At 38.1% G+C, this 24,345-nt stretch overlaps 1 protein-coding gene across 1 annotated transcript in view; it reads right to left on the reverse strand.

The window, feature by feature from the left end:
* The window catches only part of LOC5570598, a 434,882-nt gene that overhangs the window by 194,956 nt on the left and 215,581 nt on the right, over nt 1–24,345 (reverse strand). Inside the window, exon 2 of the mRNA XM_021842919.1 lies at nt 22,007–22,018. The gene's annotated coding sequence lies outside the window, so the exon portion shown is untranslated. The remainder of the gene's footprint in view (nt 1–22,006; nt 22,019–24,345) is intronic.

A 24,345-nucleotide genomic window follows, 5' to 3' on the forward strand; every position in this document is an offset into this window, starting at 1 on the left:
AGCTGAGAAGCAGGCTCTGTCCCAGTGGGGACGTACGCCAGAAAGAAGAAGAAGATAGTAAAACAGATTTTAAAAATTAATGTAAAATTGCTTAATGAAAATTAGACTTTCGGTCTTTCAGACATTGGGTCTCTTAGACTATCGGTCTTTCAGACTTTCAGTCTTCGAGACTTTCGGTCTTTCAGACTTTCGGTCTTTCAGACTTTCGGTCTTTCAGACTTTCGGTCTTTCAGACTTGCGGTCTTTCAGACTTGCGGTCTTTCCGACTTGTGGTCTTTCCGACTTTTGGTCTTTGAGACTTTTGGTATTTCCGTCTTTTGGTCTTTCCAACTCTCGGTCTTTCCGACTTTAGGTCTTTCAGACTTTCAGTCTTTCCGACTTTCGGTCTTTCCGACTTTCAGTCTTTCAGACTTTCGGTCTTTCAGCCTTTCGGTCTTTCAGACTTTCGGTCTTTCCGACTTTCAGTCTTGCAGACTTTCGGTCTTTCAGACTTTCGGTCTTTCAGACTTTCGGTCTTTCAGACTTTCGGTCTTTCAGACTTTCGGTCTTTCAGACTTTCAGTCTTTCAGACTTTCGGTCTTTCAGACTTTCGGTCTTTCAGACTTTCGGTCTCTCAGACTTTCGGTCTTTCAGACTTTCGGTCTTTCAGACTTTCGGTCTTTTAAACTTTCGGTCTTTCAGACTTTCGGTCTTTCAGACTTTCGGTCTTTCAGACTTTCGGTCTTTCAGACTTTCGGTCTTTCAGACTTTCGGTCTTTCAGACTTTCGGTCTTTCAGACTTTCGGTCTTTCAAACTTTCGGTCTTTCAGACTTTCGGTCTTTCAGACTTTCGGTCTTTCAGACTTTCGGTCTCTCAGACTTTCGGTCTTTCAAACTTTCGGTCTTTCAGACTTTCGGTCTTTCAGACTTTCGGTCTTTCAGACTTTCGGTCTTTCTGACTTCCGATCTTTAAGACTTTCGGTCTTTCAGACTTTCGTTTTTTTTCAGACTTTCAGTTTTTCAGACTTTTGGTCCTTCAGACTTTTGGTCCTTCAAGCTTTCGGTCTTTCAGACTTTCGGTCATTCAGACATCCGATCTTTAAGACTTGAGCCGTCTTATTAATCAGTTTTCACACTTTCAGTATACCGTAATGACCCGATTTTGTCAGCCCCAATTTTGTATACCCCTGATTTTCGCACTTTTTTTGACCCGATTTAGTCTACCCCCGATTTTAGCATACTTTTTTGCCCGATTATGTCAGCCTTAAATGTATATATTTATTATTATTGGACTAAACACGTATATACGTGCAATATTGGGTGCATAAGGTCAATTATGACCACGTCTACATAATTATTTGAAGTCTGAAATTATAAAATTTGAAATTCTTTTCAATTATTCAAGAAACTTATAAATGTTACTTTGGATAATTGTACATAGAAAATGGAAGTAGAAAAAAGCAATGTTTATATTAACAAAATCAAAAAACCAAGTCCATAAGTTAAAATAAAACTTGAAATCAGTCGATATTTTTTCCCGATTTTAACTCTTTTCCGATTTTGTCAACCTCAAATGCAACATCGGAACTGTATCAGCCGTCTTCAGTCGTGTTTTAAAATTTCAACCGTGCTACAATCATTCATCAATTTTCTATCTTTCAGTCGTCCTTAAGTCTTTTTCTTTTTTCAGTCTCATTAGAAGTTTTTATTATAGATTACAGTAGTCTTGCAGTCTTTTAGTCTTCCATTTTTAAAGTCTTCATTCATTCTTGCTGTCATTTTTCAATCGTCTTTCAGCCAGCTTTCAGTCATTTTTCATTCGTCTTTCAATCGTCTTTTAGTCTTTCAATCTTTAAGTTTTGATTCGGTATTTCAGTCGCCTCTCAGTCTTTCCGTTTTTTCGATCCCCTCTTAGTGCCTTCCATTTTATAGTTGTCATTGAAGTTTCAGACATCATTCAGCCTCTCAGTCTTCTAATTGTTTGTCAATCTTGTAGTTTTCCAATCATTTTTATTGTTTGCAATCTTAACTCAATTTTTCATTTTCACCGTCTGATGGCCTAAATTTGTTTTTCACTAGTTTTTTAGTCTTCTAGATGTTCTTCTTCTACTACTTTAGTTAACATTTTGTTAGTCATATTTTAGTCATTTTGTAGTATTTTAGTCTTTCTGCTGTTTCTAAGCCGTCAGTCGTCGTCTTTCAGTCGTCTTTTAGACATCTATTAATCGTCTTTCAGTCCGTCCATTTGTCATTTTTCAGTGGTCTGCCAGTTGTTCAGTTATATTTCAGACTATCAGTAATATTCCAGTTTTTAAGTCGTCTATCAGTTTTTCAATCATTTTTCAGACTTTCATTTGTTTTTCAGTCCTCTCAAGTCTTCCATTCATCGTTCAACCTTTCAGTCGTCTTACAGTGCTTCAGTTATCTTTTAGTCTTTAAGTCTTTCAGTCTCTTTAACCTGTCAGTCGTCTTCCAGTCTATGAGTTGTTTTCCAGTCTTTCAGTTGTCTTGCAGTCTTTCAGTCGTCTTGCAATCGTGTCTCAGTCCTACAGTCGTTCTTCAAGGTCTTCTTTTTACAGTCTTTCAATCTCTTAAACCTTTCAGCTTTCTGGTAGATTTTTACTCTTTTAGATATCTTTCAATTGTGAGACAGTCGTGTCCCAAACTTCAAGTTGTCTTTCAGTCTTTTAATCTTCTTTCAGTTCTTCAGTAGTCTTTCAGTCGTTTTCAAGACATCTATAAATCGTCTTTCAATGCTCTTAACCTCAAATCTTCCAGTCGTCGTTCAGTCTTAGTCGTCTTTCAGTATTTCAGTCATGTATCAGAATTTCCTTTTAGTCTTCCAGTCTCTTCAGCCTACTGGAGTCTATGAGTTGCTTTTCATACATATCTCAATCTTTCAGTCGTCTTGCAGTCATTTAGTCGTTTCTCATCCGTCGTTCAGCCTTTCAGCTTTTGGTCGACTTTCATTCTCTTAGGTATAATTCAATTGTGAGACAGTTGTGTCTCAATCTTTTAGTAGTTGTTTTTTAGTCTTTACAATCGTCTTTCAGCCCTTCAATCTTTCAGTTTCTTCTTTGCTTGCTCCTGGGCAGTGCGTCAAGAAAGCCCGAGCAGTCGTCAGTTTTTTTCCCTCTTGGGTCACGCGCTTATTTTTTCTGAGTGCTTTTACATAGCCGAGCAAACGAGTGAAGCTGAAAGTGGATTGTTGCTGCTCATCAAGGATGACGGATCAATTGGTGAGCTTGTTTCATGCTACTCTTTCTAATCTATAAAATATGTATGACTGCACATTTAATCGTTACAACGGTGGAACGTAAATATTATTTTTCAACAAACTATGAATGGTTCGCCACTGTGAGTGTCGACATAAACTCTGATTCATGAATTATTGATGTTTAACATTTTTTTTCCAAAACCCCTTTCTTTTTACCTTTATTTTTGTTATAAAAAAAAACTTTGAATGTTTTGACACTACAAGTGTAGACTTGCGAAAAGTTCACTTTATTCAACAAACTTTGGATGGTTCGCTACTGTAAGTGTCGGCATAAGAACTAGAGTGTTCTATGATGTTCCAGCCAATCGATTTTTTTTTTCAAAAAAGTAAAATATATTTCGTCCTGACAGCTGTAGGAATGTTACATTTAAGTATTTGTTCAACAAACTCTGAATGGTTCGTCACCTCAAGTGTCGGCATAATTTTCCTCTACATAGAAATTGTTCATATCAAATGAAACTATTATATTTAGATATAAGCATCTTTATATCTCACAAATCAGTATTTATCATGGCCTAATCGCTTATCAAAGTGCATCCTGTGACCCAAAGATCCTCCCCATAAACAAACAATAACGTTTGTGGAGATGCAGAGGCAAACACGGTCTCCAAATATCAAATCACACTAACATTCCTTCCCCCAATCCCACCTGACTGCAAGGACGTGGCCGGCGCCGTTATTAATCCTGTATAAATAGAGGCACTGAATTATGCACACAGAAGAAGATTATGGCCAATCCCTGGCTAACTTCTAGTTGATTCTTTGTGCATTTTCACTGATTTCGGTCAGCATCCATTGCACTATGGGCCAGGGACGCAATCTGGCGGGACAAAATTAATAACTCGGTAACGAAGCGTTTCCGGTATTTGGTGTCTTCGGCAATTTTTTTTTGTAACAACGAGGACTATCTACTGACATAAATGGATAGTTCGTAAATCGTCCGCATAGGTGGCGCCACAATCTAACTTTTTACTGTGACGTTCTAGAGACTTGGCATGTTCGGCAAAGTTGTTCATTTTGATAAAATAAACAACTCTCTCGAAGACGTCAAAATTCCACAGCCTACTGTTTTCGAGTTATTGGCAAAATTATATAAAATTAGTGAAAAACGATATTTTTTCACCGAATTTGACATTTTTCCTAAGAACCATGTCATATAATATTTTTTGCTGATAAATATATAACAAACGCAAGCTTTGGTGGAAAATTTTTAATACTATGACGCATAAAACATAAGAAATCATGAATAAACTTGAAAAATAGAGCAATTTTTGAACCTTAAAATCTCCAAAAGCGCGAAAAAACGCAAGCTCAAATTTTCAAACAACATAAAGCAATACTTGATGAAACGGATGTCAAAATTCCAGAGAGGTATATTTTGGTGTTTTTGAGATATATCATTTTTTTTACAATGATTATATTACTCCAATACAGTCAATTTCAATGAGGAATCTGAAGGGACGATCGACTTTAAGAAATAACGAGTCGTGTAACAAAAACTTTCGAAAAACTGTTTAAAAAAGCCATTATAGTAGCCATGAAATTCAGTTTAAGAGCAGTTCTTTGTCGAGTAATGTAGATGAAAGTGGGTACATTTTTTTTCTTCAATAATTCAAATGATATAGTATGCCATGATAAACTTGATCATGTGTTAGTTAATTGTTGTCATCATGGTACGAGGTGAGCAATTTATTTTGTGAATGTGTTACTTATAACACGGAAAATCAAATTTTAAAGCATATTCATGTCGATATCTCTGAATACTACTATTTCAGAGCGCACGATCTCTTGTCCGGAGCTTGTATATTTGTTTCAAAGCAGAAAAAGCGTTGATCCTTGGATATTTCGAAACAGAGAATACAGATCAAAGGTATCAATTTGGAGATTCCTTCGATTTTGAGAACTTTTAGGTTGTTTAACCTTATATATGTGTTTAATCACCGGTTTTGCTTAAATTTATAGCTGCCGGAAAATTGTAACAACGAATTCGAAATGAAATCCAAAGCCAGCTTGTACTGTGAGCAGATATAATAATTGCATGAAATAATAAAGTATATTTATCCGCTAATTTTAAATACACTTAAATATTTGCCACGAAAATATTAATCGCGTAATGAAATGAAAACCGTCAAAAAATTAAAAAATCTCAAAAACACCTAAATATACCTCTCTGGAATTTTGACATCCGTTTCATCAAGTATTGTTCTATGTTGCCTGAAGATTTGAGCTTGCGTTTTTGCGCATTAGGAGATATTAAAGTTCAAAAATTGCTCTATTTTTCAAGTTTTTTCATGATTTCTTAAATTTTATGCGTCGTATTATTAAAATTTTTCCACCAAAGCTTGCGTTTGTTATATATTTATCAGCAAAAAATATTATATGACATGGTTCTTAGGAAAAATGTCAAATTCGATGAAAAAAAAAATCGTTTTTCACTAATTTTCTCTATTTTTGCCAATAACTCGTAAACAGTAGGCTGTGGAATTTTGACGTCTTCGAAAGAGTTGTTTATTTTATCAAAATGAACAACTTTGCCGAACATGCCAAATACCGGAAACGCTACGTTATCCAGTTATTAATTTTGTCCCGCCAGATTGCGTCCCTGGACCATAGTGCATTGATATGTGTAGTCAGCCTAAGCTAAGCTAAGCTAAGGTAAGTCTTTCAGTCGTCTTTAAAGTATGTTTGAATCGCCTCTCAGCCGTCTCTCGGTCGTCTTCCAGTCCGTCTGTCATTCAACTTATATTTATCTTTCAGTTATTGAGCCATGTTTAAGACTTTCATTCGTCTGCTAGTCCTTTTCAGTCTTTTTTTTTCAGCCGTCTTACAGTCTTTTAGTCGTCTTTCAGTCATGTCTCACTCTTTCAGTCGTCTTACAGTCTTTTACTCGTCTTTCAGAAGTGCCTCAATCCTACAGTCGTACTTCAGAGTTTCAACATTCTTTCAATCCCTTAAGCCTTTCAGCTTTCGGTCGACTTTCAGTCGCTTAGGTAAAATTCAATTGTGAGACACTCGTGTCTCAGCCATCAAATTGTCTTTCAGTCTTTTAACCGTCTTTTAGCCCTGAAGACTGAATTCAATCGTCTTTCAGTTCTTCAGTAGTCTTTCAGTCGTCTTTAAAGCATTAATTTAATCGCCTTTCAGCCGTCCCTCGGACGTCTTTCAGTCCGTCTGTCAGTCAACTTCCAGTGATTTTTCAGTCCTTTAGTCATGCTTAACACTTTCATTCGTCAGTTAGTCCTCTCCAGTCTTCCAGTCGTTGTTCAGTCTTTCAGTCTTTTTGTTTCTTTAGTCTATCCATCGTCTTCCAGTCTATGAGTTGTTTGTCAGTCGTGTCTCAATCCTTCAGTCGTCTTACAGTCTATGAGTCGTCTTTCAGTCATGTCTCAGTCTTATAGTCGTTCTTAAGATTTTCAACGGTTTTTCAATCTTCTTAGTTTTTAAACTTTCGATCGACTTCCAATCTTTTGAGTAACTCTCAATTGTGAATCAGTCTTGTCTCAGCCTTTTAGTTGTCTTTTTCAGTCTTTTAACCATCTCTTAGTCCTTCTTTCAGCAGTCTTTCGATCGTTTTTAAGACATCTGTAAGTAGGCTTTCAGTCGTCTCTCTGTCGGCATTCATTCTGTCTGTCAGTCAGCTTTCTGTGGTCTTCCCTTTTTCCCAGTTATTATTCAGACTCTCCGTAATCTTTCAGTTTTTTGGTCGTCTTACAGTATTAAGTCATCCTTCAGGCTTTCAATCGTCTTTCAGTCCTCTCGAGTCTTCCAGTCGTCTTACAGTACTTCAGTTATCTCCCAGTCTTTTAGTCTTACTTTTTAGCTTATCAGTCGTCTTCCAGTCTATCAGTTGTTTTCCAGTCGTGTCTCAAGCTTTCAGTTGTCTTGCAGTCTCTTGGTTCGTCTTTATGATTTTCAACAATTCTTCAATCTCTTTAGAATTTAAGCTTTTGGGGGATTTTCAGTCTTTTAGGTAAATTTCAATTGTGAGACAGTGTGTCTCCGCCTTGATATGGTATTTCTGTCTTTTAATGGTTTTCAGTCGTCTTTCAGTTCTTCAATAGTCTTTCAGTCTTTCAGTCATCCTTCCAACTTTCATTCGTCTCTCAGTCCTCTCAAGTCTTCCAGTTCAGTCTTTCAGTATTTCAGCCATCACTTAATCTTTTTATTCTATAGGTCGTCTTCCAGTTAAGGTGTTTCTTTTCCAGTCGTCTCACTATTTTTCTAGTCTTCTTGCAGTCTTTCAGTCGTGTCTTATTTTTTTTAAGTCCTATTCAGTTTTTTAACCCTCTTGCAAACGCCTTTCAGTTATTCCGTCTTCTCGCGATCGTTTTTCAGTCCATCTGTCAGTCAACTCTCGGTGGTCTATAAGTCTTTAAGTCTTTCAGTTCATCAGTCGTCTTTCAGTCATCCTTCAGTCCTTAGTTCGTCTTTTGACCGTTCTTCAATGTTTTAGTTATGTATCAGTCTTTTAGGTGCCTCTTAGCCTTTCAGTCTTCATATTTTTTTTTCAAACTTTTCCTTTTTTCAGACTTTCAGTTCTCTTGTCATCCAACAGTCACTTTCAGTCTTTCAGTTCTTTTGTATTATTTGGTCGTCTTTCAATCATGTCTAAGTCTTTCATTACTTCATTCTTTAGTCATATTTTCAGTTGTAATCAATCAATTGAATGTCAGTTCAGTTGTAGTTTAATCAATTGAATGTCAGTCGGTTTTCAGCCATAATTACTGTTGTTAACTCTATTTTCAGTTACCTTCGAATCTTACAGTTTACCAGTCGCCTTATCTTTTTGTAGTCTCTTGATCTTCCAGCAGCCAAATGATGTATCTTTCTATCGGTTGCATTTCAGTCATCTTTCGTTCTTACAGTTATCTTTAAATCATCTCTCAGCAGTTAAGTTTTGCAGTCACTTTTATTCTTTTTAAATGTAGGTAATCTATGTTTCTGTTAGTTGCCTTTTAGTAGCCTCTTCTTTTGTACAAATTTTTAAAGTTGTTTTTAGCTTTTAGTGTATTCAATTTCCTAGTTTCTTTTTTTATTTTCCCTTATTCTATTCTATACATTTGTTCTTTCTATTTTTTTTTATTTTTGCTCTTATTTTTTGTCAGATTTTTTGTTTTGACGTTTACTACGTCTTACGGCAATTTACTGGGTGTCAATTGAAAATCTAAAATGTTGTGACCGTCACGAAATTATGTAAGATTTTGAATACTATTAATTCAGCCATTTACAGATATATTTTCAATATTTTCCAACCAATCGGTCGGAAATTTATACAACATTTTACTCAAATGAAGAAAACTTTTAATTATTCACGATAAACTGTCGAAAATTGTGAAAATGTCGACCCCTTTCTTACGCAACCAAACACGTGGGTTGGGAAGCACACTATAAAGGCAGACCAATTTCTGCTTCTTCGCTCATTCTTCTTTTGACGTTGACTACGTCTTACGGCAATATACTAGGTGTCAATTGAAAATCTATGATGTTGCGACCGTTACGATATTATGTTAGAGTTTGAACTAAAGGAAGGCTGCAACTATGACAATCGACTAAAATTCAAATGCAGAAAATCACTTGGCGTAGTTAACGTCATGCGGTCGTGTCTTGTACACAACCCCCTCTGATTTTTTATATGACTTTAACTAATTAATTAATGGACCACTCCTATGTACATAATCTTACTTTCAAGCTAATAAACATTCATATATTTTTATTTTAAAACTTTCATATGCTTTTTTTTTTTTTTTTGAGATGTTTGAACATACAAACTTGTTTATCTCTTGGTTTCTTTTATAATAAAAAAAATAAAATTTCTAAATAATAATACTACTAAGTTTGTTGTTCTAATATACTAAGTTTGTTTCAAACACAATAATCAATGGTTGTTAAAACGGACTCCCATCTCGTCCAAAACGTATGTTCCCGGCATTGACGAGCACAAACCGCCGCTGTCACCGGCGGTTACACTGTATCCTACTGATGATGTTCAGCATAACCGTCATCGTCATCGCTGTCGAGCCCGATTCACCTGATTTCTACCCCGGATATTTCCAGCATCCAACGTGAATACCGCACGCGAAAGCCCTGACCGCAGCACGCTCCTGATACGGGTTTGACAACGGAAACGAGACACATGAACGACCACCACGGACGAGCAGTGTGGTCGAATGCTGATCCCACCGCGCTGGCTGCAGGCGCCATCCAGCGAGAGCGCACCGGCGGTGTCGGCCTTTCCGTCAATATCAAATATCAACCTTAGCGTGAGGTGGGGAGTTCGAGGGGAGCGAAACATTTTCAAGATTTTTAGACAAATTGAAAACAATTGTTTTAAGGGTTATGGTATGGTAGTTCGAACAATGTGCAAGTAAAAGATTTTCACAACAAATATTAGAGAAATTAATTGAAATTTTGGAAAGTTGTAGAGATTTTTTTTTATTTATGACAAGAAAATTGTAGTGGGCAAAAGTTCGCTTCAGGAAATCAATTTTGGAACTGTTATTATTAATTATTACAATTACAATTATTCGGTAAATATTGATTATTACACTAAGTCCAAACTTTTGCCCCACATTACTCTATTCGACGCACTCGTTATTGAAGACGATGGTACAGATTTTGCCCTAGGTTGTGATACTATTGACTAAATGTGGGCTAGCTCCATGCAGGTGTAATATTGAAAGCGTTCCCGACTAGTGGATAACATCAAAATGGTAGCAGAGTTTGTTACTAAGTTAGCACTTTTGTTTTTTTTATTTTTATTTTTTTTTATTTTTTTTTTTTATTTCTTCTCTTATGGAGCAGGGAAAAGCCCATTGGAGGTGATCTTCTTTCAAGAATCTTCCTCCAACAGGCATAAAACCTCCTCATCTTTTCATTATTATATTTTATACATTGCAATACACATTCCAGTGAGCATAGTTGCTCTTTTAAGGAAGTGTAGTATTTCAACTTATGTTACAAGCTTCTTATCTTAATTAGGAATTTAACGTATGGCGATGTGTTACGATGGTGGGCTGATGGAGGGCAGTAGTGGTTGGTGGCAGTGACTGGCAGAACTGGGGCTTCCTCTCGGCCGATAGCGGATGAGATTCCACGATCGGTTGCTCACGGTGCGGCATTGAAGAGGTTGTAGAGAAGCAGCAGAGAAACAAGAACTGATAGAACTGGGGTTTCCTCCAGGCCGATAGCGGATGAGATGACACGAAACGGTTGCTCACGGTGCGGCATTGAAGCGATTAAGAGAAGCACGAACTGGAACGGTTTATCAACTTTACTAGGTGCGCAGCATCACTGACTTCGGCCAGACATATACCAGCTCTTACCTGATAGAACTGGGGCTTCCTCTCGGCCGATAGCGGATGAGATGCCACGAACGGTTGCTCACAGTGCGGCATTGAAGCAGTTGTAGGGAAGCAGCGGATAAGCAAAAACTGATAGAACTGGAGTTTCCTCTCGGCCGATAGCGGATGAGATGCCACGAACGGTTGCTCACGGTGCGGCATTGAAGCAGCAGAGAAGCAAGAACTGGAACGGTTTATCAACTTTACTAGGCGCGCAGCATCACTGACTTCGGCCAGACATATACCAGCTCTTACCTGATAGAACTGGGGTTTCCTCCTGGCCGATAGCTGATGAGATGCCATGAACGGTTGCTCACGGTGCGGCATTGAAGATGTTGTAGAGATGTGCAGATTAGCGGGGTTCAAATTAAAAAGTGTTCAGATTGTGGTTCAGATGTGCGGTCAAACCAACGGGGGTACCCGGTAATTGAAACTAAAATACAACTCAATCTGTTATAAATTTAGCTTGAATGTACTTCATCGTGTTATTTTTCATAACTGGGTTATAACAAAATGTATCATTTTCTTAACATGAAATAAAACTGACCAAGCATCAGTTGCTTTCAGGTGCTTGATAACAAACTCAAAAAAAAAATCAAGAAATCTAAAACATACTTTCTTGTTATAATTCATTGAAAAATGAAACAAAACTTGGTAACAAATTTTGATATAATTATGAAAAAATGTTGTTGTAATCCACTGGTCGGGATCGTCACCCATTTACCGACTTATGACTGCTAGCGACTTGGCTGGCGTCATCATAAGTTGAACAAGTGTATCTCTGGTCAGGATTCAGTTTCAATTTGATTAAAACCGCAACTCGCGACTTCCCTGGCGCAGTATCATCGTACCTGCCACACGATAAATGCATGCAAAAATGGCAACTTTGGCAAAGGAAGCTTTTAGTTCATAACTGTGAAAGTGCTCATTGAACACTAAGCGGGCTCTGTCCCAGTGAGGACGTAATACCAAGAAGAAGAAGAATCCGTTTCAGTTGTCTTCAAACGTTTTCAATTCCAATTTTTATCCAAACCATGTTCCATTCTTCGATAACAGCGCATCCACCCCCAAACACGATTACGCGTTCAAGCATTGAATTGTTCCGGCTTTTCCTAATCCAAGCTAGCACAATCATGCTTAGCCGAATGGATCTTCCGGTTTCCTCCTCCGTGTGTGTATGTGGTGGTGCACTTGCAACCATTTCCACCCATTTCTCGCTGTTCTCCGCTGGTAATGGAACCAAGCACAACACAAACGACAGAAGGAAAGTTCAATTTCCTTCTTCACGCCCGTCATTTCACCCGCCACTAAAAGTTGCCTTACTGTATAGAGCTGTGGACCAGATCTAGCCTGTTATCAATCAGGCGGAAGATGACGATGGCTGCCAGCTGTGAAAAACTTGGACAGCCAAACGAACAAGTATTTAAAGAAGTTCGATGCTCTAGACAAATTTTCCGAACATCAATTCGAAGCAGACTGTAGCCCAGGCTCTTTGATTAAAGTGAGGAAACAAAGAGTACTGACTATCGTGGTCGATTATTCCAAATTCGTAGGATTTAGGCTGGTGATCTTGAATCAAGGAAATCAAGGTTTCCTTCCAAATCGCAAAGATAAGACTGTCGCGTTTTGCCAGAAATAAAAATCACAAACTTCTTCTCAAACATCTTAAAGAGAAGATGCACATTTTTTACTTATGACGACAAAACTGAACGTTTGGTCAAAGTCGTCTTGAAATGTCTTTCCAGTGACTATAAGTCACCTGAAGTGATCAAAAATGGATTTATTTGGATTTACTTGAATTTTCCCTAGTTCAAGTAATAATTATGAAAAAGAGAACCCAATCTGGTACTGTTTGGAAAGGGCTTTCCCAAGAAGATTATTTAGCCAACTTTACCAGAAAAGATCTAAATTATATTTAATCTTTAGAAAAAGCAAGACTAATGTTCGATGTCTGTGTGATATGGGAACTTTTCCAGAAACCTGGAGGAAATTTCCAGATCTCCACTCACATTTGTCGGTGCCAAAAGTGGGGTCATGGTACCAAACATTGTCGCAAGGATGCAAAATGCATGATTTGTGGATGTTCTTCTCAGGACATCTGTCCTTTGAAGGCAGATACCAAAACGTTTTTATGCGCAAGTTGCGGGGCAATCATAAGTCTAACTTTTAGGATTGCCCCTTGTGCAAACGAATCGTTGAGGCTCGCACCAGGCAGATGAACGGCGACGTTTTTCGCAGTCGGAATTCCCCACGCAGAATCTCCAACAATTCTCATTTAACAGTTAGCGATTGCTTGGTTAATAGTCATACCTGACAGGTAAATTATAATCATGCTCATTTACAAGCTAATTTTCTTTTGTTGGTTAACCCCTCGAATGAAAATACCCAAGATAATACCTGCTCCAATGTCCTCGCAGGTAATTTCAATTCCTCCTCTTCAAAATTTTGTTTTAAGTTCTATGAAAAGTGTTCTTCCTCCTATGAGCAGACAAATTCAATTCACCAGTGAAAATATCCGAATTGATCGGGCAAATAAAAGATAGAAGATAAAGAAAATGTATTTTAGGCTTGCAATGATCCTAATAAAGCAGTATAAAAATTGTGGTTATCCTTTTCCTAGGGCACGAAAATGTTTTCCCAAAAAAAACTTACTCCTCCTATGGATGAAGGAACAAAAGAAAAGAAAAAAACTGAGAGGAAGCCTCACCACCAGATAGAAGCGTGAAAATCGAACCGGTGAAGTATCAATCGAGGAAAATTACGTTACACATTGGACGAGTGGCTGGCGGGTGGTGACATTCCTTTGGTTCTTCGGACCGAAACCGAGCGGAAATGGGAAAAAGCTGATGAGCTAAATGGTTGGGGATCTGAACGGTGGGGAAACGATAGTGAGAAAACGGGTTTCCAAGCTGAGATCCTTTCACAGGGCTAGTAGCAGGAATTCCTCTAGAGTTTCCTCCACCTATTCTCCTACAAGTTGCTTCAGCACTTCCTCATGGGATACTTAGAGGAATCTCTGCGGAGTTTTCTGAATGAATGTCTTGAGGTCGTCAACGTTACCGTCTCTAGTAAATTTGACAATAATTATTCTAAATATTTTCCCAGGTCGATTTTTCCAGTTTTTCCTTTGCGTATTTTCATACGGCTTCCTTCTATTTATCAAAGGTTACTACCTGTAAGAGCGAGTTAGATTTATTCCATGAATTTCTCAATCAATTTGACCTTGTTTTACTCATGAAGTTTCTACAGAATTTTCTCTTGTAATTTATTCGGCTTTTCATCATTTAATTTAATCAGTTATACATTATGTTTTGTAGATTAATAATAGCCAATGATTTTGAAATACTTTCAAAAATACATTTTTATTCTCCTAGGTTTAAAGGAAAGATATGAGATCCTAGAATGAAATCTTGTGTGGAATTATGACTAAAAGTTCATAACCTTCATTCCGATTTGCGTGAGCATCAAGTCATGAACGATTTGTTTCGACTGTTCCAGAATATTTCGTTCCATATGTTATAGATTTGCGAACGATTGAAATTGATTGATGAATGTGTTTTGTTTATCCACAAGAGAAAAGACGTAAAACCGTAAACCAATAAGAACTTTTGACGGTCAAGGATTCATCCACGAAGTTCCACTAGGGATTGGGCAATGGGCAATTATACTATGGATTACAACAGGAATTCCTCCTTGGATTACACTAGGAAATTTTTTAGGTATTCCACATGCGATTCCTTTTAGTTTTACACCAGGGACACCATCAGGAACTTCAACAAAGCTTTCCTCCAGAAATTTCACCTCGGATTTCATAAGCTATTCCAACAGAAATACCTTCAGGAATTTCATAAGATTCTCCGTAGGGAATTCCAACAAACATGTAACATAGCTCACCACAGATTTTTTTCAACAATTTCTCCAGGGATTCCAACAGGAAATTCAAGAGGCATTTTACCAAGTGTTTGTCCAGGAATTCTTCCTGGAATTCGCACATGAATTACTCCACAAATTTTCTCCAGGGATATGCTTAGGATATTTCTACATTAATTGCTCTAGCAATACTTTCAGAGATTAGACAATATTTGGCAGACTTTTCCAGAGATACTTTCAGGGCTTATTTTCAGGGAATCCCCCAGAAATTCCTTCAGAGATTCCTCCAGTAATTGCTCCAGGTACAATAATTTGTACAGGGATTCCTTACACATATTTTCTCAAGCGTAAGATCAGGATTTTTTTTTCAGAGTCTCCTCCAGAGATTTTGCCATGAACTATTCAGGATATTTATCTTTTGATCTAGGTGTTCCTCCTGAACCTTCTCTAGGAAATCTTTCGAAAAAATCCTGCAGATATTCCACAAAATTCTCCAGAAGTTCCCTCGTAAGTTCTTGCAGAACTACTTCTAAGGATTTCTCAAGAGCTTCTTCTTATAATTCCTTCAGTGTTTGTTGCAGGTATTCTTGCTGAAGTTCTTCCAGGCATCCCTTCATAAGTTCATTTGAAAATTTCACTTAAAAATTGTCCGATGTTGGTTATCCCTTCAACACCGCTAGCGAATGACGGCTCGTCATAGTAGCATGTCCGAAAAAATAACTTGAAACCATTGAACCCAGTTTTACAGGTCCAAAGCCCTGATAAAGGTGGACAATTGTAATGGCTATGATCGTGGTCATCACGTAGAGAACAAATGAACAATACTGTATCGTGTCAGCACTGAGGAGGCAGCCCCTCTAGCACGATGTAAGAAGCGCAACCCCGGTTGGGTGGCCTATCGAAGACTCTTCACCAACCAAAATAGGTAGAAGTAGAGCAAGCGACAACATATCGTTTGATTACCACATCTACTACAGCGGCGGCTACAGAGCAGAACGTGGAGTTGGCTTCATAGTGATTGGGAAGCAGATAAAGCGAGTTATTCGGTGGAAACCTGTAGGAAGCCGAATCTTCGTGTTGAGAATGGAGGGCAAACCTGATCAGCATATAAGCGCCAACGAACGATAAGCTCGATGACATAAAGGATGAGTTCTATGAAAGCCTAGATAAGGTCTACGGAAAGTGCCTCAAACAAGTTGTAAAGATAGTCCTCGGTTATGCAAATGCGCAGTTCGGGAAACAAGACTTTTTCTGACCCATCATTGGAACGGAAAGCCTTCAATTCGTTACCAATATCCACCAGTAGCTAGACGAGAACGTTTCTGGGGATGTCAACAGCCTGTGGAACCTTAATCACAAAGCTGTTATCACAACGGCGTACGATTCAGTGAAATAAATGAGCTGCTGCAGATAATGTCTGAACATGGTTTTCCAACGAAACCAATCAGTCTGATACGCGCAACACTGGATGGCTCGAAATCGGATTGCGAACTAGGTATCAGCAACAAGACACACTTTGAATTTATGGTTTAACATTGCACTCGAGGGTGCTATTAGGAGATCTGCTTTGCAGGAAAACGGCGCTCTAATCAAACGGTCGCACATGCTCCTTGGCTTTGCCGACGATACCGACCTTAGTGGAATCTCACGCAGGTAGGTGGACGAGGCCTTCGTGCCTCTGAAGGATTTATGGACAAAAGGTCGAAAGACAAAAGGTCGAAAGGACAAAAGGTCGAAAGACAAAAGGTCGAAAGGACAAAAGGTCGAAAACGATTTGCATGGTGGGAAATTTTTCTTTCTTTGAAAAAAGATTTTCGACCTTTTGTCCCTTCTTTTTTGTTCTTCGACCTTTTGTCCTTTCGACCTTTTGTCTTTCGACCTTTTGTCCTTTCGACCTTTTGTCTTTCGACCTTTTGTCATAGATTCCCTCTGAAGCGGGATTATACCAAACCAAAGTTCATGGTTGCAGGTAGGTCCAGTGGTGTTGGTACTGACGTAGTCTTATATGGGGATGTGTTTGAGGTTGTAGAAGAGTTTGTTTGGAAGAGGATTTGGCGACTCTAAATACGCCCGGCAATGGTGTGACGCTACGTTGTAGCCCAACAAATTACAAGATGCCCCTTCAAAAATTTCCTAAATGATTCCTCCAGTTAGGGCTTCTGGTATATCTTCAGAAAGATTTGAATTCAGGATCTCTTCTTAGGAAGCCTTCGGAAAGCAAAGGTTTCTTCTACGATTTTTTTTTTCATTACTTATTTGGCTTTACATCTACTATCTTAGCCTCGCCAACAATAATTCGCCAATTCACTCGGTTCTTGGCCGCTTCTCTCTATCCTCGATTGTGACCCACGCTCTCCAGGTCCTGGTGCACCTGGTCAATCCACCTAGCTCGCTGCGCCCCACGCCTTCTTATTTCGACCGGATTCGAAGCGAACACCATCTTTACAGGGTTGTTGTCCGGCATTCTTGCAACATGCCCTGCCCAGCGTATCCTTCCAGCTTTAGCTACCTTCACGATACTGGGTTCGCCGTAGAGTTGAGCGAGCTTGTGGTTTATCCTTCTCCGCCACACGCCGTTCTCCTGTACGCCGCCGAAGATCGTCCTTAGCACTCGGCGTTCAAAAACCCCAAGAGCTTGCAAGTTCTCCTCGAGCATAGTCCACGCCTCATGCCCATAGTGGACTACCGGTCTTATGAGCGTTTTGTACATCGTACATTTGGTGCGGGGGTGAAAACGTAGTTTCTTCTGGAGCCCATAGTAGGCACGACTTCCGCTGATGATGCGCCTTCGTATTTCCCGACTAACATTGTTGTCAGCCGTCAACAAGGATCCGAGGTAGACGAACTGGTCCACCACCTCGAAGGTATCTCCGTCTATCGTAACACTGCTTCCTAGGCGGGTCCTGTCGCGCTCAGTTCCGCCAAATAGCATGTACTTTGTTTTTGACGCATTCACCATTAGCTCGACTCTTGTTGCTTCGCGTTTTAGGCGGGTGAACAAATCCCAGATTCTGACTATCAGCCGATGCAGACAAGCGGCCAACCTGTCCGGGCCCATCTTGATGAGTTTGGCTCCGATACCATCCTTGCCAGCGGCCTTGTTGTTCTTGAGCTGTTGAATGGCACCCTTAACTTCCCCCATCGTGGAAGCTGGTTGGTTTCCGCTGTCCGCTGTGCTGACGCAGCCATTGCCTTTGTTATCCTGACCCTCTGTGCCTGTGTTCTCTGCGCCAGGTGTTCATCGTAGTGCTGCTTCCACCTTTCGATCACCTCGCGTCCGTCCGTCAAGATGCTCCCATCCTTATCCCGGCTCATCTCAGCCCGCAGCACGAAGCCTTTGCGGGATGTGTTGAGCTTCTGATAGATTTTTTTCTCATTATTACCTTTGAATACTTCCTCCTTTTTCTATTATTCTAGGGTTGTGGAGTTCAACCCTAATATTTTTCAAGGACTATTTTCAAGGTGCCTGTAGGTATTCTTCCAATGATTACCCAAAAAGTACCTCAAAAAACTCTTCCAAACTATTCGACAGGAAGACTTCCAAAGTTCCTTCATCAATTATTTCAGGGACTATTTCAAGTAGGGAGACTTACGGCTTCGGCACCATTCGACTATTATCGGCAACCAAATTTCAAACGCCGATATCGCCGGAGATGTCATCAATTTAAATGAGCACGCCTTAAAATGCAACTTATTTGGAGCTGCCGAAGAGATTCACCAGCAGTTGTTATGGGAAAGTTGCCGAAGAGATTGAGGCTGCCGACAATAGTCACACTGACAAGGGATGTTCGCAGCGTCGTAAAAACGTTTCCAAAAGCATTTTGGATTGAGCAACGCATAAATGTGAATAGACAAACACGGAATTTGTCTGCTGATGTCCGAGAAAATTACAAAAGAAGCACGGCATCGGCTTAAGCTGCCGAGAATGCGTAAGTTCCCCTACTTCAAAAGGAGTTTGTTCGGCAATTCGTCATAAGATTTCTTCGAATTATTTTTTCTAGAGTTTTTCAGGAATTCCTCTAGTTATACCTCCTGGGGTTCCTCCAGGAATCACTCTTCCTCCAAGGAATCTCTGAAAGTGCTTTTGGAGGAATCCCTAGAAAAGCTTCTAAAAAGATGCCCAAATAAATCCCCCCCGGAATTTTCACAGGAGTCCTAAGAGGTATTTTTGGAGGAAGCTTTGGAGAACCCCTAAAAATGAGGGATTTAAATAAATAAATACAAAATAATACAGATTTTCTCGTTTAATTTCCAAGAAGAGTCCTAGAAAGAGTCGATGCACAGCGCAAAGAATGCTCAATATCATGATTTTTTTTTTTCAGTAGCGTGTTCAAACGTGTTTTTATTGGTATGGTGTCTCCGGTTAAAAAATAAAAAAAAATATGGCGCATCGGGTAACCAAAACATTTAGTTCAAAATCCACGAATGAAAATTTTTACTTTTTTATGATTTACAAATATAGTGTTTGGCAAAATTGTAACTAATTAAAATTGCTGCAGGTTTGCTGTATACACCACTCTCTATCTGGTAACCCTACCGATATATAACTTTGTTTTATTACGGGTTTCATAATATCGATTTATTCAAAAACAATTTTCAAAATTTGGGGTTTTGAATTATATGTTCTACAATTGGGACCGAGTCGTGGCGAAAAACAAGCAGCTATTCAACAAGACCAAGCTAAGAGTTGTGGGTTCGAATCCCGCCGGTCAAGGATCGGGTTGGAAATGTTATCTTTTTTTCAGGGCATAGAGTAGATGGAATTGAATACCCGGATAGAGGTGAATAACAAAATAATGGTAAAATAAGAACAAATTTTTCAATCATATCTACTTTAACCATTATTATGTTATTAATATATGACATTAAATATCTTAGTAAAAGCAAAACATACTATCATAGCAAAATTTGTCATTGATATGTTATACTTGAAGTCATGTAATAAGTTATCAATAACAAAATATACTATCATGGTAAAATTTGTTATTTGTTCAACAATACTATGAAACATTAAATATCTAAAGAACAACATATGTACATCGCCATCACAGTAAAATATGTCATTAGTTTGATATTTGAAACCCTTATTTAAATATTTCATGGGAACAAACGAATATCAAATTTTACCATAATAGCTCATTTTACTATTCGTATGATATTCTTTAAAGATTCAAAAAGCAAAAGTTTTTTAGCAGGAAAGCAAAAAGTTTATCTTTCAATCATGCTATATTTAGATATCATTGTCAAAAAATTAAAATTTACATTATTTTGATCTACACGTGAATAGCTTATTTAGTTATTATTTTGTTATCAAGATCTAAATAATAACATATTTTGTTATTTACGGTTGCCTATATTTTTGCTATTACTTTGTTATTACAATGGCAAAATATGTTATTTTTTAGTTTTTATGCCGTTTAAACATAGTTATTAATTTTGTTATTTTATCTCTTATTTCAAACAAACAAAAAAAAAAAGCTATTCAAACATTCTATTTCAATAGTAACTTTTGTTATTCTTTTGCTATTCTCCTCTACTCGGGTGGGGTTCTAAAACGCAGACAGGAAAAAACTATTGTCAATGTTAAGTGAAAATGGTAATTTCTCATGCTTTTGTTGTTCTTATGGAGGCAAACGGATGCATATAAAACCTCATTGGTTTAAACTACATTATAACCAGTTGCATTCCTTATGGTTTAACCTGTATCCATGAGTTTCAAAACAAGGAAAATTGAATATCATAAACCACTATTTTAAGAACATAAATGACCGTATATGCTCTTCTAAGCACTTACTAAGTATATTGACCTGTGGAGTTTGACATTTTTGGAGAAAGCTCAAAAACATGGAATAGCTCTTTCTGATATAGTGTCACGAATTAATCAGCGCCATTAGTTAACTGTATTTTTACCAATTTTTAATTATACTGTGAAGATGACTTTTGAAAAATTCCAATATAATATAACAAGTTTACTTTTTCAAAAAGAGTGATTAGTGAATTGAGTATGAACGAATCGATTCTCACCAAAACAAGTTATTTTTGAAAAAATATAAAATTTCTAATTTATGGTTGTTTTTTTATATGATGTACCTAGTTCAAACCCGTAAATTTATTTTTTCAAACACAATGATGTTCTAAGTGGTGTAAAATAGACGAAACGGTCATATTTCTTAGAAAAAAAAAAAAAAAAATCCCACTGATAGTTTCACGACCAATTATTTTTTCGAACCCCCTAGAACGGTCGTGAAATGAGATACGAGTGTACTATAAAATGGTTTGAAAATGTTCAGACCACGTATTTCCAGAAGCAGTTTCGAAATATTCCAGAATGGGCTAATCCAATAGTCCATGACTTGATACTCTCGTGATTAGGAATGAAAAATCAACAAATTATTTCTGAAGAATCCCCTTCACTTACCCTTGGGACATCCATGGAAGATTGCATGGAAAACCTGTTGAAGACTTCTTTTGGAATTTCTCAATACATTTCTTGAGGAATTTCTGGAGGAATCTCTGGATCTACTTTTGAAGGTATCCGTCGAGAAATTTTTGGTTCAATTCTCAAAAATTCCTGAACGTCAGATTTGAAGCAAATCCTAAGAAACTCCTGTAGACACCTTTGAAGGAAATACTGGTTAAACTCTTGAAGAAGTTCAAAACGGGAATCTTGAAGAAAGTCCTATAGAAATTGATGGGAAAATTATTGGAAGAATCCTTGGAGGACAGCTATTCTAGATAAAAATGAAATGATCTGTGGAAAAATTTTGCACGGGAAAATTCCTGGTAGAATTCTGGAAGGTGTCTGAAACAAACATCTTGAGAGATTTCTTTGGGAAGTCCGTAAGTGAATCATTGAATAAATACAGTGGCCATCCGATTTTGTAATTATGCCAAAAATTTTCAATTTCCATAAATCGAACCGTGCCAGTATCTAATGTTTGTTTTTACCACAACTTCTATTACCGTAATAATGACCATGAATTAAATTCTCGCGTTCAGTATCATAATGGCTTAACTGTTGTGATCGATTTCTTTTGGTCGATTTTCTCTTTTGCAAATTATATGGCCAGGCGACTTTTTTGTTGCATTAGAAAGTAGCCATCGTTCCATATTCAAACTCCAAAAGTTTTCTTGTGGAAGTGCAGAGTATAGAGCAAGTGACACGTCAACATTTCCTTCCCATCCCCAGATTGATCTGCATTCTGACGCAGCTGGCGCCGTTATTGTTTGTTATAATGATGAGAGCACCAATGCTAACACATTGAAGATGCTACTGATCCTCAGTAGTGTCTGTTGGTTCCATGTGTGAGTATAGCTGTTCTTGCAATGACGTAGTAGCAACTGCGGGTGGTCAATCATTCTCGTGCAGGAGTTTTTCAATGTTACTGCTCTGCAGACACTAAGTCGCTACCAGCCCTGTTTTCGCCTTTTCAAGGAATATCAATTTCTGAATGGAATCGTCACTAAACCGAAGACGACGACGATGACGATGTTTGCCCATGCACTTACGCCTTTCTTCCTGCGGAATGTCGTTTCTTACCGTTCGGTTGCCCTGAAAAGGAAGACGAGAGAATATGTTTCAATTAGACGGGCTTATCTAGATCAGATTGGCTCTATTTGCAGCACTAATAGGGTCAAATATAGAAATGAGATGATTGCTAATTAAAATCAGTGTGTTTACATGACTTCAATCAATATGGGTGCCACCTTTAACATTTCTTTAGGAATTAATTAGAACCTTGACTCAACCTTGGCTTCATTGGAGTCATCTTGGTAGGTTTCTCATCAGAATAGTTCTTCATCGTAGTGAGGTTCAGTGGAACCAATCTTCGTTCTTTGATCGAACCGTACCCATCTTCCATTCACAAATCTCCAATGGAAGACGTACAACTTCGGAGCTTCTGATCAAAATTTTGTCATTAGCAGACATGTCCCATTCAATGGAACCATTTGTCAGTGATGAGCATACGGAACGAAATTGAATTTCTTCTTTTGCAATTTCCATTTCCATTTTTACGCATATGCCAACGCAGGGAAATCCAGGGCAAAGTGGGTGGGTGGCCGAACATAAATTGGGCTGATGTGACCTGGAAAAGCATTCTTTCATCATGGATCGAGAGGCAATCGAAAAGCGCTCCAGACGGATTGGAACGTTCGGTGGCTTACGAGTGTTTTGCTTCCGAGGAACATCACTCGATGAAGAGCTTGAGCACTTGTTTCGCCCAGAAAAGGATGGTCTTTTCAGGTTCGATTATCGTTTTTTTTTCTTCAGTCGAAGATAGGACGAGAGCGTCAAGAATGCACGGTGAAATGCCTAATCGAATCTAACAGCAATCGATTTTGGCAGCATGATAGAGAAAGACATGAATTTCAATTTTTTTTCTGTTAGTTGGAGAAAAGAATTTGAAAATTCGAATCGAAATCGAATCGAAATCGAATCGAAATCGAATCGAAATCGAATCGAAATCGAATCGAAATCGAATCGAAATCGAATCGAAATCGAATCGAAATCGAATCGAAATCGAATCGAAATCGAATCGAAATCGAATCGAAATCGAATCGAAATCGAATCGAAATCGAATCGAAATCGAATCGAAATCGAATCGAAATCGAATCGAAATCGAATCGAAATCGAATCGAAATCGAATCGAAATCGAATCGAAATCGAATCGAAATCGAATCGAAATCGAATCGAAATCGAATCGAAATCGAATCGAAATCGAATCGAAATCGAATCGAAATCGAATCGAAATCGAATCGAAATCGAATCGAAATCGAATCGAAATCGAATCGAAATCGAATCGAAATCGAATCGAAATCGAATCGAAATCGAATCGAAATCGAATCGAAATCGAATCGAAATCGAATCGAAATCGAATCGAAATCGAATCGAAATCGAATTGAAATCGAATAGAAATCGAAAATCGAAATCGAATCGAAATCGAATCGAAATCGAATCGAAATCGAATCGAAATCGAATCGAAATCGAATCGAAATCGAATCGAAATCGAATCGAAATCGAATCGAAATCGAATCGAAATCGAATCGAAATCGAATCGAAATCGAATCGAAATCGAATCGAAATCGAATCGAAATCGAATCGAAATCGAATCGAAATCGAATCGAAATCGAATCGAAATCGAATCGAAATCGAATCGAAATCGAATCGAAATCGAATCGAAATCGAATCGAAATCGAATCGAATCGAATCGAAATCGAATCGAAATCGAATCGAAATCGAATCGAAATCGAATCGAAATCGAATCGAAATCGAATCGAAATCGAAATCGAATCGAAATCGAATCGAAATCGAATCGAAATCGAATCGAAATCGAATCGAAATCGAATCGAAATCGAATCGAAATCGAATCGAAATCGAATCGAAATCGAATCGAAATCGAATCGAAATCGAATCGAAATCGAATCGAAATCGAATCGAAATCGAATCGAAATCGAATCGAAATCGAATCGAAATCGAATCGAAATCGAATCGAAATCGAATCGAAATCGAATCGAAATCGAATCGAAATCGAATCGAAATCGAATCGAAATCGAATCGAAATCGAATCGAAATCGAATCGAAATCGAATCGAAATCGAATCGAAATCGAATCGAAATCGAATCGAAATCGAATCGAAATCGAATCGAAATCGAATCGAAATCGAATCGAAATCGAATCGAAATCGAATCGAAATCGAATCGAAATCGAATCGAAATCGAATCGAAATCGAATCGAAATCGAATCGAAATCGAATCGAAATCGAATCGAAATCGAATCGAAATCGAATCGAAATCGAATCGAAATCGAAATCGAATCGAAATCGAATCGAAATCGAATCGAAATCGAATCGAAATCGAATCGAAATCGAATCGAATCGA

The sequence above is a fragment of the Aedes aegypti genome, chromosome 1, assembly GCF_002204515.2.
Source record: "Aedes aegypti strain LVP_AGWG chromosome 1, AaegL5.0 Primary Assembly, whole genome shotgun sequence".
Taxonomy (NCBI): Eukaryota; Metazoa; Arthropoda; class Insecta; order Diptera; family Culicidae; genus Aedes; species Aedes aegypti.